Source organism: Rhinoderma darwinii, chromosome 10 (genome assembly GCF_050947455.1).
Source record: "Rhinoderma darwinii isolate aRhiDar2 chromosome 10, aRhiDar2.hap1, whole genome shotgun sequence".
In the NCBI taxonomy this organism is placed as follows: Eukaryota; Metazoa; Chordata; class Amphibia; order Anura; family Rhinodermatidae; genus Rhinoderma; species Rhinoderma darwinii.
Genome location: NC_134696.1, coordinates 3,256,209 through 3,273,299, shown reverse-complemented (window position 1 = coordinate 3,273,299; position 17,091 = coordinate 3,256,209). Strand labels below are relative to the sequence as shown.

Below are 17,091 nucleotides of genomic sequence, written 5' to 3'. Positions count from 1 at the left end.
ATTGCTGTTTGAAAGAAAATATAATCTGTGCATTGAAAGTAACGAGACAGCTTCCAGGATTCATATCATTGTATGCCTGTTACTCTGCCATCTCTGTCTAAGGGCTTATTCAGACGAACGTGATCGACGTCCGTGCAATGCGCCTGATTTTCACGCGCCTTGCATGGACCTATGTTAGTCTATGGGGCCGTGCAGACAGTCCGTGATTTTTACGCAGCGGTTGTCCGCTGCGTAAAACTCACGACATGTCCGTTCTTTGTGCGTTTTCCGCGCATCACGCACCCATTGAAGTCAATGGGTGCGTGAAAATCACGCGCAGCACACGGAAGCACTTCCATGGGACGCGCGTGATTCGCGCAACAGCAGTGAAAAGTATGAATGAAAACAGAAAAGCACCATGTGCTACAAACATACAGAGTGTCATAATGATGGCGGCTGCGCGAAACGCACGCAGCCGCGCATGATATGGTGATAACACACGGAGCTGTTAAGTGCCTTTCCCGCACGCTCGTGTGAATCTAAGTGTCCACCTGGGGAAATGTGAGTCGCCCGTGCCAATTTTTTATTTTTATTTTTAAAAAATTTAGATTATTGACAACCACTGCATTTTTTAACTGTCTCATCAAGACATTTTTAAAAAAAAAAAATATTTATGACAATAAAATGGGTATAATCTGCTATTTATGGGATGTGACAGCTGACAAATGATCAAACATTCTGGATTAAGCAATGGTCATGCTTACCTAATTAAAATGTGTCATTAAGGCCTCATGCACACGACCGTAGTTTTGCGGCCGCATACTATCCGCAATTGCGGATAGTATATGACACATTGTATCCTATGGGCCAATCCACACCACCGTGGTTTTCACGGTCCGTGCATTATCCGGGAGCCAGGACCGCAAATAGTCATCTTATGGTCCGAGTTCCTTGAAGTCCATGCATAGTCCGTGATTGCGGACGGCCCACGGATGACACTCCTCGGGCCGTTCTGCTGTAATCACACACCATGCACACTGTTACGGTCGGGGGCATGAGGCCTTATTGGTGCAGACTATCTGGAGCTGGATTTATTACATTTATATCCATCTATGCTCAGTATTCAAAGATGTCTCTCAATTATTTGCCTTTGGCAGCAGAAAGAATCTGTCAGTCATTCTGAACCTTTTCTTTTTGTTCCCTTCATTCTTCTGTAACACTATTAGGGATTACTTTTAGTATAATATATTTCATATCTGACAATCATAAAAAATTTGATTCACAAATCCATAGTCCTTTTTTTTTATATGGGATATTATATCTCGAATATACACATCTACCCATTCATTTAATCAGCTCCCTCTTCTTACTTCACCCACACTAAGGCCTCGTTCACACTGAGTTTTTTGCAGGAGGAAAATTCTGCCTCAAAATTCCGTTTGGAATTTTGAGGCAGATTTTGTCCTTCCTGCACGTCGTTTGCAGCGATTTTTGCTGCGTTTTTCGCTTACGCCCATTGAGTGCTACGGGCAAAAAACTCAGCGATATACGCTTTCTCTGCCTCCCATTGATGTCAATAGGAGGTCAGTGGCGTAAACGCGCGAAGATAGGGCATGTCCCTTCTTTGTCCCGCGAGGCGGTTTTACCGCTCGTGGGAGAAAACCGCCCCCGCCTCCCATTGAAATCAATGGGAGGCATTTTCGGCCGGTTTTTGACAAGTTTTGCGGAGTGGTTTCCACTCCAAAAAGCTCGTTAAAATACTCTGTGTGAACAGGGCCTTATAACCTATAATGTAATTATTGTCTCTTCCTTTAACCAGTTGAAAAATAATCCTGAGAAATGTAGTTCAAGTGTGACATCAGTGAGGGAGAGGAAGTAGCTAGCTTCTCCTTAGGGCCTGTTCCGCGCTGGTTTCCGTTTAGAATTTCCGTTTATCTGTTCCGTCAGAGGACCAGATGAACAGAAAGCCAATTGAAAAGCTTCGCTTCTGTTTACATCACCATTGATTTTAAATGCTATTCTTTTGTTTCAGTTGGTTCCTGTTTGCCTCCGTTCCGCTAGGTTTCATGTTTTGTTTTTTTTTACGGAACCAATAGTGCTGCCGACTACGCTATTGTTTCTGTGAAAGGAAACGATAGAGGAGGCAAACTGGAACCAACTGAAACAAAAAAAATACCATTGAAATCAATGGTGATGCAAACGGAAGAGATCCTTTCCATTTGGATTTCCGTTAATCTGTTCCTCTGATGGAACAGATTAACGGAAATCCTGAAATCTGATGTGAATAGGCTCTTACTTGGGTTGCAAAAGACAACACTGTAGCTGGCTGCTTGTTACATAACATGAGGTTATTAACAAATTAAGTCATTTAATTGTTCACCGTGGGGCATGGATGCTGCAAAGTTTTTGCTCAAATCTTGGCAAATATTTTAAGATTGATTTTCAGCTACATAGTACGGTATATTTCTATAACAGGGATGTGATCAGAAGAGCAAGAATTGAGAAGTTTAATTGGCTTAGCCCAAAGACATCCCCTTTACAATTAGAAGCTGACCCAACGATCAGCTGATTGCCATGAGCTTCCCTAAGGCCTTATTCACGCGAACGTGTTATACGTCCGTGATACGCGCGTGAATTTCATGCGCGTCGCACGGACCTATGTAAGTGAATGGGGCCGTTCAGACTCAGTGATTTTCACGCCACGTATGTGCGCTGCGTGAAACTCATGACATGTCCTATGTTTGCCCGTGTTTCGCGCAGCACGCACCCATTGAAGTCAATGGGTGCGTGCAAATCGCGCACGGCATACGGAAGCACTTCCGGGTGGCGCGCGTGATTCGCGCAACAATAGTAAAATGAATGAATGAAAACAAAAGCACCTCGTGCTTTTCTGTTTGTAAACATACAAACAGAGTGTTGTAATGATGCCGGCTGCGCGAAAATCACGCAGCCACGCACCATATTCTGATGGCACACGGACCTTTTGCGCGCAAAACATGTGAATAAGGCCTAACCCTCAGGAAATGCAGTATTTTAGAGTATGTTCACACACAGTTTTTTTCATGCGTACATCAGAGCGTAAAATGGGCACATTACGCTCCGAAATACACCCTGAAAACACTTGCAAACATCTTGCCATTAAATTCAATTGGAAAAACCTGTGTAGAGCAAATCAGGTGTCATTTTGCGCCGCAGTTTAAAAAAATTTGGCTTAAAAAAAGCAGATATGTCACTTCTTGGAGCATTTTTGAGGTTGATTTTCCACTCACACTACAAAAAACTCTTTGAAAATATGCTTTAATATCCTCTTGCAAAAAACAAAAACTTTTTTAAAATAGTCTCCAAAAACGCTTGGATTCATAGGCTATTTTTTTTTAAAGCAATAGATTTTTATTGAATTTTACAACATTACAAAACCAGATCTTGGTCCTAGGAACACGGACCCATATGAAAAGCAATGCACACATGTGATCGCATCATATAAAACACACATAAACCCTACACAAACACATATCAACACTGCTGTGCCATGTACAGCAAAAATAAAAGTAAAAAGAAAGCACGTCATTACAGATAATATTTTGACTCTACCCAAAGCTTCCAGGCTGTTCCCTTTTGAAAGCCGTGTGAACATTCCTCTACATGTTGGCCATTTAAATAAATGGGCAACCATACAATACATGGATTAGCCAGAAAGCTCGCACCCCTCTTCATGATGTCTACATGCCCTAATCTAGCATACGGCAAGGGGTTTTCATCATGAGACTTAGGCCTTATTCACACGAGCGTATTTCACGTCCGTATTACAAGCGTTAAAACAACAGACGTCACAGGGACCTACGCAATTCAATGGGGCCATTCAGTGTTTTTCACGCAGAGTGTGTCCGCTGCGTGAATCTCACTGCATGTCCTATACTTGTGCATTTTTTGCGCATCACGCACCTATTGAAGTCAACCATTGCTGACATAAAAAACGTGTGACACACAGATGACATATGCGCATAAAAAACGCAGACGCGCACCGGACACAGATGCCACACGGAACTGCAACGCAGGAAAAACACTGCGCTTTTTACGCGCGCAAAACTGACACGCTCGTGTGAATAAGGCCTTAGATCTATGGTTGTATACTGAGAGAAGTTTACAACTGGATCATACAGTACGGTTTTTCTTTTTGCCACAGTAATGAATAGATGATAAATGGATACTGATTCTGAAGGTGTGATTATAAATCCTATATCTGTGGATGAAATATTTTGAAGGTTTAATAGTCCAGATCATTGACACCATAAGACGATTAGTGGCTTCCAGTGCAGTTTAGTGGACATCAATGCGCCTCTTTAACAACCAACTAAAGTTTTTGGTCCTTCCCACAAGTTAAACTGGATTTCCTTAATATTTGCTCGCAGCCATGAATCTTATTTTGGCAGCAGCAGTCGGGTTGAGCGTATGATTTATGGGGAAGTCATTTGTCATTTCAGCTGCTTATGATCTTGTTCTTTATTGTTGGTGCTTAGCGTGCCTGTCTGTGTCAGCACAGTTACTGGGATGTCTGATGCTTTCTAATTAGACTTTGGAAGATAAAAGATCCCATTTCAAAGCCACTCTGTACCACTGTGCCTGCCAATCCCACCTTAGGGACAGTGTTTTTTTTTCTATGCGTCTACGGTTAACCCTATCCTCTTTACAGCTGCACAGTTTATACTGTAATGTATCAAGCATCTTGGGAAACATTCACTATGCAATTGACCTCATTATACTGTAAGGTCATGTTATGAAATGTATACAAAGATCAAACAAGTAGCATTAGAATTGGGAATCATAAGGGCTTTTCTGAAATGGCAGATATTTGATCAGTCACATACAGATTTATTTTTTTTCTTTGTGGATTTGCCATGCATTTCTCTGGTGCATTGCAAAGGGTGATGTCTGCAGAGAAAATCTGTTGTAAATCCACAGTGGAGAAACTCACCACGCACAAAATCGGCACCAAATCCGCCATGTCCGAATGTGGCCTTCTATGGTGGTGAAGGTGTCTGTAGGACGATGTCTATGTGTATGTCGCATGATGACAAGATTTCAATCCTTTCTTTAGCCAAAGTGAATTACAACTTGATCACAATGTTGCTTTAAAGTGGACGCACTATCCTTGGTATGTATCCCCTTGTTAGCAGCGATCACATCCATGTTGTCTTGCTGCTACAAGACCCGGCTTCTCAATTAACATGGTCGATTCTTTTTACTAGGTTCACCAATACAATTCGTTTCTGGCAGCCTCAAAACACACAAGAGGTGTTAAGATCACCCCACGACTTTCTAGGTGCCTCTAGTTTGTGTGAGTGGGACTTAATATTACAAGTCTTACCCACCGAATTCATTTTTGTTCTGCAGCCAGTTACACCTTACAATAAACCTATAAGAAACTAAAAGGTTGTGTGGCACCGTAAAGAAGGATTGAACCGTTCGGTGCGACAACCGTTTTATCAGCTCCTTTTCGTGCATTACTGAGGCCTTCTGACAACTTGTTTGCTTTAGATGACTATATAGTCTCCATATTAACCCCTTCCCGACATGCGCCGTACATGTACGGCGCTGTCGGGAGGTGCTTCCCGCAAAGCGCCGTACATGTACGGCGCAGTGATTGTGCGGGCTCAGAAGCAGAGCCGGCACCATCACCGCGGGGTGACAGCTGTATTATACAGCTGGCACCCTCCTGTAACTGCCAGGACCGGAGCTACTCTCCGATCCGGCAGATTAACCCCTCAGATGCTGCGCTCAATAGAGCGCAGCATCTGATAGGTTTTCACCCGATCGGCAACCCAGTCAGGGGCGTAACTAGGAAAGACTGGGCCCCATAGCAAACTTTTGACTGGGGCCCCCCCTCTGCTGGGAATCACACAACCCCCCCCCCTTGTAGATAGTGCCTCCCTATAGATTCCACCACACAGCGCCCCCCTATAGATAGCACCATACACAGCCCCCTGCAGATAACGCCATACAGCCCCCCTGTAGATAACGCCATACAGACCCCCTCTGTAGATAACGCCATACAGCCCCCCCTGTAGATAACGCCATACAGCCCCCCCTGTAGATAACGCCATACAGAACCCCTCTGTAGATAACGCCATATAGCCCCCCCCCCCCAAAAAAAACGGCCTATAGTTTGTCCTACAAAAGACATGCATCCCCTATCCACAGGATAGGGGATACATGTGTGATCGCTGGCAGCGATAAGGAGAACGGGGGACCGAAAGTCCCCCGAAGTTCTCCATGACTAACCTCGGACTTCCGGCGTCTGCGCAGTTCAATAAAAATGAAAGGAGCGCTAGTCACGCATGCGCACAAGCGCGACCGGCGCTCCATTCATTTCTACGGAGCTGCCGACACAGACCCCGGAAGTCTGAGGTTTGTCATGGAGAACTTAGGGGGGACTTTTGGTCCCCTGTTCTCCTCATCCCTGCCAGCGATCACACATGTATCCCCTATCCTGTGGATAGGGGATACATGTCTTATGTAGGAACAACCCCTTCAGTGGCGTCGCGCTGTAGCAGCTATAGCGGCTGCTAGCGGAGCCTGCGGCCATGGGAGGGGGCCGTGCCGGCGGGTGGCACGGGCCCCCTCATGCTGCAGGCTCTGTAGAAGTCGCTACGGCTGCTATAGCGGTAGTTACGCCACTGCGTATAGGTTTGTACGGCGTAAAACTACAGCTCCCAGCATGGCCTGAACAATGGTAAGGATATGCTGGGAGATGCGGTTTCACAAAAAAAATCCTATCACCATCATCTCGCTGCAGATCATACAGTGACTACATTACTGATTAGAGGCAGAATAAACATTTACATTAAGTGACTCACCGGTGACGTCTCAGATTGTAGTTCTTTTCTTCTCCCTCCGGTTCAGACATCTATGATGGATTTCTCCCGGCCATGACCCATTTCTGCAGTTTTCCGTTCAGATGTCTTCAGCTTCTCACTTTTAAAACATTTCTGCTCCTATAAACAAAGTTAAAATTCTCAACACATCTAAATATAACTGTCACAAACACACAACATGCCCCCTGTAGATAGTGACCTACATAGAAGCCCCTATAGATAGTGCCCACATATGGACTCCAGAGCTGCAAGGCAATAGTGCTAACCACTGAGCCACCGTGCTGCCCTACATATAGCTTCCCCTATAGTTAGTGCTCCACGTATAGCCCACCTCTGTATATAGTGTCTCACATATAGCTCCCCCTGTATATAGTGTCCCACATATAGCCCACCCCTGTAGACTGTGCACTACATATAGCCACCCTGTTGCTAGTGCCCCACAGGTAACCCACCCCTGTATATAGTGTCCCACATATAGACCCCCCTGTATATAGTGCCCCACAGGTAACCCACCCCTGTATATAGTGTCCCACATATAGACCCCCCTGTATATAGTGGCCCACATATAGACCCCCCTGTATATAGTGGCCCACATATAGACCCCCACCTGTATATAGTGGCCCACATATAGAGCCCCCTGTATATAATGGCCCACATATAGAGCCCCCTGTATATAGTGGCCCCCACCCCCACATATAGACCCCCCTGTATATAATGGCCCACATATAGAGCCCCCTGTATATAATGGCCCACACAACCACATATAGACCCCCCTGTAGCTACTACCCCACATATAGACCCCCCTGTAGCTACTGCCCCACATATAGACCCCCCTGTAGCTACTGCCCCACATATAGACCCCCCTGTAGCTACTGCCCCACATATAGAACCCTATATATAATAGCCCACATAAAGATGACCCCCCCCCCCCACTATAGATAATGCCATTCACATTTTTATGAGGGGAAAAAAAAAAACTTGACATACTCACATTCGCCGGTTCCCACGCTGTTCACTGGCGATGCAGACATGCTCTCTTCTGAGCATGTCTGCAGGAGCTGAACGAGCGTCCTCCAATGACGCCGATTGGCGGGGCAGAATGACTTGCCCCGCCAATCAGCACCTTCCAAGCATGGAAGCGGCGCGATGATGTCATCGCGCCGCTAGCCAATCAGTGTCATTGTAAGGCACTGGATGGTCAGGCACGGAACATGCCCGGCCATTCAGTGCTAATACATGTATTTGGCTGCCGCTAGCACTGGGGCCCCCTCCGGTGCTAGCGACACCTACAGGCATGAGAGGGCCTGTGTAAGGCTCGGCGTCGCGGGCCCCACAGTAGCGGCGCTACCGCTGTAGTAGCCATAACGGCTGCTAGCGGCGCCACCGGGCCCCCTCAAGCCCCGGGCCCCGTAGCAGCCGCTACTGCTGCTACCGCGGTAGTTACGCCACTGAACCCAGTGATGCAATCGCTGGGTTGCTGTGGCAATCGGACGCCAGAAAATGGCGTCCGAGTCTGCCTTGTACGGGAGCCGATGAGGACCCGCCTTCGGCGTGTCCTCATAGGCTTGCTGTCAGTGAATAACTGACAGCGCTAATACACTGCACTACGTATGTAGTGCAGTGTATTAGAGTAGCGATCGGGGCATCAGGCCCTCATGTCCCCTAGTGGGACAAGTCAAAAAAGTAAAAAAAAGTTAATAAAAATGTGGTAAAACAATTAAAACACACACATTTCAAATAAAAATAAAGCTAAACTGACTTTTTTCCCATAGTAAGTCTTTTATTATGGGAAAAACCGTAAAAATTAAAAAAACTATACATAATTGGTATCGCCGCGTCCGTAACGACCCAAACTACAAAACTATTATGTAATTTATCCCGCACGGTAAACGCCGTAAAAAAAAACCATGAAAAACAACGCCAGAATCTTTGTTTTTAGGTCACATCTCCTTCCAAAAAATGCTATAAAAAGTGATCAAAAAGTCACATTTACTCCAAAATTGTACCAATAAAAACGGCAATCCGTCCCGCAAAAAATAATCCCTGACACCGCTTTGTGCACGCAAAAATAATAACGTTATGTGTCTTAGAATATGGCGACACAGAAAACAAATGATTTTATAAAAAAAGTGATTTTATTGTGCAAAAGCCGCAATACATAAAAAAAACTATATAAATTTGGTATCGCCGTAATCGTATCGACCCGCAGAATAAAGCTAACATGTAATTTAGGGCGCACTGTGGATGCCGATAAAAAAAAACAAAAAACGATTCCAGAATTGCTTGTTTTTGGTAATTTCCTTTACCAAAAAATGAAATAAAAAGTGATCAAAAAGTCGTATGTGTTCCAAAATGGTACCAATAAAATCTACAGCCCGTCTTACAAAAAACAAGCCCGCACACCGCTCAATCAACTGAAAAACAAAAAAGTTACGGCACTAGTAATGCGGTGATGAAAAAACATCTCAATGCGCAGGCCGGAGGGGAACATTCCTTCAGTTTCAGGGCCCTAGTATTTAGGAACTAGGAAAGGGAAGGGACATCACACATCCGCTGGAAGCGAGGGCGCCCGTATTATACCAGCGCAAAACTTTCCCAGCAATATTTCCCAAACTACGAAGGAGAAAAAGTCCCCAAAAGGTGCAGAGCGTTACAAAAGGGGGAGAAGAAAGAAAACCGTTTATCAGTGTGACACCGGCCTGTGCATAATGGATCGCTTCACAGCGTAACACACATCTATGGATAATTGTATTATTTACCCCATTATTATACCCTCTTATTATGCCCTGATGAACTCCGCACAGATTACATATGCCACCACATTATAAACTGAATACCAGCAAAACTCAAACAAAACTACCAAGCAAAATCCATGCTCAAAATGGCGGTCTATTCCTTCTTAGCCCTACAGTGTGCCCAAACAGCAATTTATGGCCACAAGTAAGGCATTACCATACCCGGGAGAACCCGCTTAACAATTTATGGGGAAACATTCTCCAGGGGCACAACATCTTGTGTGGTGAATGGGCAGATCAGTGGAAAAATTGCAATTTTTACTTTGCACCATCCACTGCGTATTCATTTCTGAAAAACACCTGTGGAGTCTAAATTCTCACTACATCCCTTGATAAATGCCTTTAGGGGTGTAGTTTCTAAAACGGGGTCACTTTTGTTTGGTACATCAGGGGTTTTGCAAATGCAACATGGCGTCCCCAAACCATTCCAGCAAAATCTACGCTCCAAAAGATAAATACCGCTCCTTTTCTTCTGAATGCTCCCATATATGTAAACAGCCTATTATAACCACATATGGGGTGTTACCGTACTCGGGAGAAATTACTTTACAAATGTTGGGGTGCTTTTTCTTCTCTATTCCTTGTAAAAATGAAAAATGTTGATCTAAAACGACATCTTGTTGGAAAAAAAAATTATTTTTCATTTTCATGGCTTAATTCAGCAAAAAACCTTTGGGATCAAAATTTTCACTATACCCCTAGATGATTCCTCAGGGGGTGCAGTTTCCCAAATGGAGTCAATTTTGGGGTGTTTCCACTGTACTAGTACTACAGGGGCTCAGCAAATGTGACATGGCGCCCAGACACTATCCAAAATCCAAATGGTGCTAGTTCCATTCTGAGCCCTACCGTGTGTCCAAACAGCCGTTTATGACCACATGTGGGGCATTGTTTTACTCGGGAGAAGTTGCTTTACTAATTTTATGATGCTTTTTCTCCTTCAGTCCTTGTGGAAATGAAAAAAAAAACCTAAACCTACATTTTATTTCAAAAAATGTAGATTTTCATTTTTACGGCCTACTTCCAATAAGTTCTGTAAAACACCTGTGGGGTCAAACTGCTCACTATACTCCTAGATAATTTCCTCATGGGGTGTAGTTTCCAAAATGGGGTCACTTGTTGGGGGTTTCCACTGTTTTGTCCCCTCAGGGGCTTTGTAAATGCGACATGGCCTCCGCAAACCATTCCTGCTAAATTTGAGTTCCAAAAGCCAAATGGCGCTCTTTCCCTTCTCAGCCTCGCCGTGTGTCCAAACAGCCTTTTATTACTACATGTGGGGTATTGTTTTACTCGGGAGAAATTTCTTTACAAATTTTATGGTGCTTTTTCTCCTTTAGTCCTTGTGGAAATGAAAAAAAATTAGCTAAACCTACATTTTATTTGAAAAAATTTAGATTTTCATTTTCATGGCCTAGTTCCAAAAATGTTTGCAAAAAAACTGGCCGGTCAAAATGCTTGCTACACCCCTAGATAAATTCCTCGAGGGGTATAGTTTCCAAAATGGGGTCACTTGTGGGGGGTTTCCACTGTTTTGTCCCCTCAGGGGCTTTGCAAATGTGACATGGCCTCCGCAAACCATTCCTGCTAAATTTGAGCTCCAAGAGCCAAATGGCGCTCTTTCCATTCTAAGCCCTGCCGTGTGTCCAAATAACCGTTTATTACGACATGTGGGGTATTGTTTTACTCGGGAGAAATTGCTCTACAAATGTTGTGGTGCTTTTTCTACTTTAGTTCTTTTGGAAATGAAAAAAAATTAGCTAAACCTACATTTTATTTGAAAAAATTTAGATTTTCATTTTCATGGCCTAGTTCCAAACATTTTTGCAAAAAAACTGGCCGGTCAAAATGCTTGCTACACCCCTATATAAATTCCTCGAGGGGTGTAGTTTCCCAAATGGGGTCACTTTTGGGGGGTTTCCACTGTTTTAGTTCCACAAGACCTGTTCAAAGCTGACATGGTGCCTAAAATATATTCTAATAAAAAGGAGACCCAAAATCCACCAGGTGCTCCTTTGCTTCTGAGGCCGGTGCTTCAGTCCAGTAGCACACTAGAGCCACATGTGGGATATTTCCTAAAACTGCAGAACCTGGGCAATAAATATTGAGTTGCATTTCTTGGGTAAAACATTCTGTGGTACAAAAAAAATGGATTCAAAATGAATTTCTGGAAAAAAATAATGAACTTTGTAAATTTCACCTCTACGTTGCCTTAATTCCTGCGCAATGTCTAAAGGGTTAAGAAACTTTCTAAATGCTGTTTTGAATACTTTGAGGGGTGCATTTTTTAAAATGGGGTGATTTATTGGGGGTTTCTAATATCTAAGGACCTCAAACCCACTTCACAACTGAACTGGCCCCTGTAAAAATAGCATTTTGAAATTTTCTTGAAAATGTGAGAAATTGCTGCTAAAGTTCTAAGCCTTGTAACGTCCTTGAAAAATAAAATGATGTTCAAAAAACGATGCCAATCTAAAGTAGACATATGGGGGATGTTAGTTAGCAACATTTTTGTGTGATATAACTGCCTGTCTTACAAGCAGATACATTTAAATTGAGAAAAATGCAAATTTTTGCAATTTTTCGCTGAATTTTGGTGTTTTTCACAATTAAATACTGAATGTATCGGGCAAATTTTGCCAGTAACATAAAGTCCAATGTGTCACGAGAAAACAATCTCAGAATCACTTGGATAGGTAAAAGCATCCCGGAGTTATTACCACATAAAGTGAAACATGTCAGATTTGAAAAATGAGGCTCTGTCAGGAAGGTCAAAAGCGGCCAAAGAGGGAAGGGGTTAAAGCACATTGTTCTGCTTTCCCCTGTATTCTTGTTTAACAATTATTGGGTTCGGACCAAAGTATAAATTTCAAAGACCCATTTTTGTAACATAAGTCCTTATCTCAAGGCTCAGGGAAGTATTTCTTAACGCACATGTTCTCAGGGTTAATATATTCTTCAGATAAGATTGTAGCAAACCTTATTATAATTTTACAGGTATCTCTATACATATTAGAGATAATTGGAATGAAATGTAGCTGTCGAAGCGCTGCCCTCACCTATTCCAAACTAGAAACACAAAGGACATTTAGTTAGTGGGAAATGAGGAGTTAATGAAGCATAAAATCCCTGCAGAAATCTGTCGTATAGTGTTTTATCACAGAGTATGGAGTGTGGGCTTCCTATACTCAAGCGCACAGTGGACCCCCTGCAGCGGCATCTCAGTATGAATACAGAACAAGCCAGAAAATAGGGGAGAGGAGAGTCGGATCACCAATTATTTCACCATTTAGTGACTCCTCGCACTATATTCAAGCAGTAATAAAACCGAGGTATGGCAGAGAGACAAAGCTGTGATCTTCAGGGCTTTTACACAGATATAATGTCTCGTTTGCCATTCCTCTGAGGTCTCGATTCCTGCAGGCAGGACACAGTGAGGAGGATCACAGACTATCCCATTCACCTCCTATATAAACGCCACATCCTACTCCTCCTGCAGAGAGTGACAATTGCTAATTCTGGATCTAGGGGACACGCTGGGATAACGTTTTCACTGACACATCTCATGGTAATCATACCATGTATAAGTCAGCCTGGCGGTGTTGTATCTTAGATACCAGAAATATTCTATATATATATAGTAAAAACTGGTACCTGCCATTGCAGTCCTGTAACTGGTCTATTTGTGCCTATAGCTTCTAGTATTCAGTAAAGTTGCTATGTCATGTGACCGAAGGAATGGATAACATGTCACTGGAGTCGTATTGTGTATTATTTTATTATACTTTATGTCCTTGGTAACCCCTTTATGCAGAGTGACCATGCCTGCGCAGCCAGTCCTTCCCTGAGGATGGAGCCCAGGCACCACTGTTTCCAGTATCAGTGGAGGTCCCAGCAGCTGGAATCCAACTGATAGGACTTTTTCGACATTTCCAGTGCATATGCCATAAAGGTCTTTCATGTGGCTTTTGGGGGCTAGCATTAAAAATGTACCATAATTTACAAAAAAAATAATTTTGCAAGTGAAAGGGCAACAGGAAAATATAAATATGATGCTAGGTTCTACATCGGTTTTCCAAATATACTCATTCTGGGCATTTATGTATATATGTTACAGTGAAATGACAGGTTGTTAACATTGGTATGGGGTCCTCCCCTATGTTCTACACTGCAGCTCTGCTTTTCAGATTAGGTGCTGCGCATGAGCACAATCTCCACAGAGTCAATACATAATGAGTGGATTTGCATTACAATAAAAAAAAATTATATTATAAGGTACAAGCAACTAAACCCCCAGTGAGAGGGAGATTATCAGGGAAGTGCCACACACAGACTAAAAGGAGGAGCCTTCAGGAAGAGGGAGGGGCTTAAGATCTCACTCCATAAGGCCTCATGCACACGGCCGTGCCCGTAATCACGGCCCGCGATACAAGATACAAAGTATGGGAGCACGGCACGTAAAATACGAAAAGTTGGACATGCTCCATAATACCCGGCACGGTTCTACGGCAAGGACACCTATCCGTAGCGATACAGAAAGGTGTCCGCGCCCAATAGAACCGAACATGTCCGTAATTGCGGACCGTATTATGGTCCGTAATTACAGAGATTTTTTACGGTCGTGTGTATGGGGCCTAAGACTTAGGGCTTATTTAGATGAATGTGATATACGTCCGTGCAACTCGCGTGATTTTCACGCGCCTCGCACGGACCTATGTTAGTCTATGGGGCCGTGCAGACTGTCCGTGAGTTTTACGCAGCGTGTCCGCTGCGTAAAACTCACGACATGTCCGTTATGTGTGCGTTGGTCGCGCATCACGCACCCATTGAAGTCAATGGGTGCATGAAAATCACGCGCAGCACACGGAAGCACTTCCGTGGGAGGCGCGTGATTCGCGCAACAGCAGTAAAAACTATGAATGAAAACAGAATACAAACAGAGTGTCATAATGATGGCGGCTGCGCGAAAATCACACAGCCGCGCATCATACGCTGATGACACACGGAGCTGTTAAGTGCCTTTTGCGCGCGCAAAACGCACATGCTCGTGTAAATCCGGCCTTAGGGCTACACGGCGACTTTGGTTGCATGACATGAAGACACACACAAGTTGCACAATGAAAAAGCGTGCTATTTATCTCCAACTTCCTGCCGTATTTAGGTAGCATGATTTTTATAGGGTGCAATTGGTGAAATAATATATTTGCGACACCCAAAAGACACCAAAAAAAATAATAGTTGAGATGTTGCAAATGAGTCGCAGTTAACAGTTTTATATTAAACTCTATGCTGAAAAAGTCGATTGCAATCTGCGACTGAAAATACAGCAGATCTGGATATTTCACAAGTTTCATGCTGCGGTTCTATGTAGTAACGCTGCCACAGTCACAACTATTACTTACCATATTGCAATCTGATCTTCCTGACATGCGACCAAACTCCGCCTGTAGCCCTATCCCAAAACAGTCACTTTTTCCAATTTGCCCAAGCTGAATTATCCAGACAGCTGTTATAAGTGATTTGATTTTTTTCAATTTGGCATTCACAAAAGTGACTAATAAGTTCTTAAGGAAATGAAATCTTAAGGGTCAGTTCACACGTTGCGTAAATACTGTGGATTTACGGCAATGGAATTAGTTGCGGAAAATCCGCAGCAAATACAGTAGCAGCAAAGTAGATGAGATAAAACAAATCTCCACACGCTGCGTAAATAGTGGGAAAAACACTCAGAAATTGACCTGCGGTGCGGAATTTTATTTTGCAGCATTTCAACTGTTTTTGCATAAACGCTGCTTATTTGTTGTGGGTTTTCAGCATTGAATTCAATGGGGAGGTAAAGCCCGCAACAAATGGCCTGAGTTGCGCTTTTTGCGGGGGGTTCGCAGCGATTCAGCCGCAAAGAAAGCAACTCAGGAAAAAAAATAAATATTTTACTTACCCAGGAGTCTGTGTTTCTTCCTCTAGGACGACCTCCTGGGATGACGCTCCATCTCATGTGACCGATGGAGCCAGTCACAGGCTGAAACGTCATCCCAGGAGGCCGGCGAAGTGCTACAGTTTTCCGCAGCGGACATTCCGTTCTAAAAACTCCACCATAGTTCTGTGTGTTTTTTCGTCTGGAATTCCAGGCAGCGCACAGGGCGGATACGATGCGTGCTAGAACTCAACCTAAATGATAAAGATGTAGAACCCGAAAAATTTATTGTAGAACAAACCTAGATGCCGATGAAGTACATTTATTAATCCTTTCACCTTATTCAACGCAATGTATAAAAAATAAACCTCTCCTGGGGCCTGGGGTCTACAGTGAAAAATAATCTCTTTTAATTATGATTTAGCCTCATCATTAGTTGTAAGAGTTCTCGTTGCTGTATGCGGCCATCCTTCATCTCTCATCTCTCGACCTCTCTTGTTTCTATCTGCCTTGACTTGAGTTTTACTGTTCTCTTTCTTCTTTTGTTGCTTTCATCATCAGAGCTATTTATCAGCAATCCCTCCTAACCAATCAAATAAAGATGTTAAGGAATAAAATGTGCCTTCTCAGCTCCCCTTTCATCCAGATAAAGCGTTCCATTGTGATATTATACTGGAGTTGGCTGTTTTATTAAAGTGACTAATGGAGAATATTGTTATAGGTAAAGAAAAAAAATCCGAACAATTTAGTTCTGCTTATTACATTGATGCTGTTTAGAATGAGTCTTCGTTAAGTTGCTGAAACATTAAAGGGGTTTTACCACCATCGACTTGGACATATCATGGACATATCAGTCAGTTGATGTAAATTATGCTCAAATCCCCTTTCATCTTCACCCCTGCGTCCTGTTCCTCCACTCTCCGTTTCATCTGAACTCCCGGGCTGTAAGCGGTACTTCACCATGGTCTCATGACTTTTCCTCTACTGACTATAACTACATATCCGAGCACCACCTTACATCCTCTGCACGCTCCCGTAGCCTCCACCCTGTCCACAACAGCCTCGTTGCAAGATCGATAGCCAGAAAATATTGTATGCTGCGTGGGGGCGCAAAGAATTCTCCTCTGAACATCATCTCTCCCCTCATAGAAAGTAAGTATGGAACTTCATCCACGGAACTATATCCACCTACTATATTCCAGAAAGAGTTGTCCGCCTATCTGTCAGGCAGCGCTCGCTGCTCCCGTTCATTGTAATCAGAAAGTTCAGTCTCCGGTTACAATGAACGGGAGCAGCGAGTGCCGTCTGTAAGATAGGCGGACAACTCTTTCTGCATGTACTTTACTGCTAGTAAAGCAGAGGATATGGTGCCGTGGATGGGGTTACGTTCTTTCTATAAGGGGAGAGATGATAATGAGGTGTGAAAAGTTTTATAGTTTGGAGATGCAGATTTTCTCTGGGAGGGCAGGTCATCAGCTGTGAGGCGCAAGGTCGGACACTAAACTAATGTCACTGTTGCATCCTTTAATGCACA

At 43.6% G+C, this 17,091-nt stretch overlaps 1 protein-coding gene and 1 long non-coding RNA gene across 8 annotated transcripts in view; one reads left to right on the top strand and one right to left on the bottom strand.

Moving 5' to 3' along the window:
* The window catches only part of KIRREL3 (kirre like nephrin family adhesion molecule 3), a 614,569-nt gene that overhangs the window by 301,202 nt on the left and 296,276 nt on the right, over positions 1 to 17,091 (bottom strand). The window contains exon 1 of one of the 3 annotated variants that reach the window (XM_075839162.1): positions 6,834 to 6,958. The exons of the other annotated variants lie outside the window; for them this stretch is intronic. The gene's annotated coding sequence lies outside the window, so the exon portion shown is untranslated. Of the gene's footprint in view, positions 1 to 6,833; positions 6,959 to 17,091 lie in introns of those variants that run through there. 3 annotated transcript variants of the gene reach the window in all.
* The window catches only part of LOC142661700 (uncharacterized), a 212,428-nt gene that overhangs the window by 45,728 nt on the left and 149,609 nt on the right, over positions 1 to 17,091 (top strand). The gene's annotated exons all lie outside the window — the stretch shown is intronic.